We start from the raw sequence: 2,329 nt of genomic DNA, 5'->3' as shown, positions 1-2,329 counted from the left end.
TCACTGTGTTAGCCAGGATGGTCTTGATCTCCTGACCTCGTGATCCGCCCGTCTCGGCCTCCCAAAGTGCTGGGATTACAGGCTTGAACCACCGCGCCCGGCCAGCCTTTGATATGGTAAGATGAAAATGGCACTTTTGCTCTGTGGTCTTTCAACTCACAATGCACAACCTCAATCTAATTATGAAAAGAAGCATCATTAAAATCACATTTTAGGGATAATTTACAAAATACCTGACCAGTACACCTCAAAACCATGTAAGACATCAAAAGTGGGGAAATTCTAAAAAACCTCTCACAGCCAAGAGGAGCCTAAGGAGGCATGGACACTAAATGTAATATCATGTTCTGGAATGGATCCTGGAACATTAGGTAAATAAAGGGACATTAGGTAAAACTAAGAAAGTCTGAATGAAGTATGGAATTCATTAGCTAACAATGTATTAAAATTGGTGCGCTCATTGTAACAAACATACCATGCTAACATTAGACATTAATAATAAAGAAAACTGTTTTGGGTAAGTAAGAAATCTCTGTACTACCTTGGCAAGAAGGGACAGCTGGTGTGGGGAATAAGAGCCTGAGCTGGGTCAGGAAGGCTTCCCTCTTGGTGTGGCGTAGCCTGGTGTTGGATGCTACACACAGTGAGGTGACAGAAAAGGGAGAGATGATTATTTTTAAAAAGTAAATAATTAAGGTGATGAGAGGTAGTTTCTCCCTGTCAAAAAGGAAGTTACACATATGGAAAGGAACAAAACTCAAATGAATCTTGAAGAGCCTTTCTGTCCTTCAATCTGTCTATGCAGCTCTCTGTATATGTGCTTGCGTGTGTAAATGTACATGTATTCCATAGCTCTGCCTACTGTGAGGACGTCGGAGTATGCACACACCTGGTACCTAGATATTGGATCCTTGGGGAAGTGGTTGATTCTAGGTCTGGGGCAGGGATATTATAATAAAAGGCTAGAATGCATTGTTGTGTCAGAAATAAAGGAGGCTCTCAAAGAAAGTTGGAAACACGAGAAAAAGACACAGAAGTCAGCTTGAACAGGGTCCCACTAGGAAATTATGACAATTTGAGCATCAGAATATGTAATAACAGTAATGAATTATAACCAATTGGATAAACTAGGAATCCACGAGACCATACTAATATAAAAATTTTCATGAACATATCGAAAGTTGCATAAGAAACAGTGTAAGTAAATAGTTTGAAAGTACCTCCCAACAAAACATTTATTAATTTAAAAGGGAAAGAAAAACTGTTAGACACCAACTTGTTGAAGTGATCAAGCTAAATATAATCAGAAATGAAACAAATTGGCTGCTCTGCCTATGGAGTAGCCATTCTTTATTCCTTTACTTTCATAATAAACTTGCTTTCACTTTAAGAAAAACTAATGAAACAAATAAAAATTGTTCTTTATCTGATAGATGCAATGAGAACATAACATCTTTTCTGTGTTATTTCTGCCAAGGTATATAACCTGAATCTAACAATAAGAAAACAAAAGGTAAGCTTTCCAAACTAAAGAAGGCTGAATACCTGACAACTAAAACAACCTGAATGCTAATATGTAATTTTTAACTGGATTATTTTGATATAAAAGACATTTGCAAACAATTGGCAAAAATTTAATAGCCTCTGAGGATTAGAAGTCAGTAATTTAAAAATGCTACATTTCTGATTGGGATGGGCGTTTTATGATCACATTGAAAGATATCTTTCTTATAGAAATACACAGTAGAGAATTTGGGAGTGATGATCCTTCAGAGTGACCACTTATTCTCAAAAAAAATTATTTGTACTGTACACTGAAAGACATGGTTCAATCTCACAAACACAACATTGTTTTAAGAACCACAAAAGAGCCCATAAAGCCAAAGCAAGACTAAGCAAAAAGGACAAATCTGGAGGCATCATATTACCTGATTTCAAACTATATTGTAAGTCCATAGTCACCAAAACAGCATGGCACTGGTATAAAAATAGGCACATCACAGAATAGAGAACCCAGAAATAAATCCAAATACTTACAGCAAACTGATCATTGACAAAGCAAACAAAAACATAAGTTGGGGAAAGGCACTCTATTTGTCAAATGGTGCTGGATAATTGGCAAGCCACACGTAGGAGAATGAAACTGGATCCTCATCTCTCACCTTATACAAAAATCAACTCAAGATGGATCAAGGACTTAAATCTAAGACCTGAAACTATAAAAATTCTAGAAGATAACATCAGGAAAACCCTTCTAAACATTGTCTTAGGTAGGATTTCATGACCAAGAACCCAAAAGCAAATGCAGTAAAAACGAAGATAAATAGTT

This window comes from Colobus angolensis, unplaced genomic scaffold (assembly GCF_000951035.1).
Source record: "Colobus angolensis palliatus isolate OR3802 unplaced genomic scaffold, Cang.pa_1.0 Scaffold153, whole genome shotgun sequence".
In the NCBI taxonomy this organism is placed as follows: Eukaryota; Metazoa; Chordata; class Mammalia; order Primates; family Cercopithecidae; genus Colobus; species Colobus angolensis.
Note: the sequence above shows the minus strand (reverse complement) of the source record.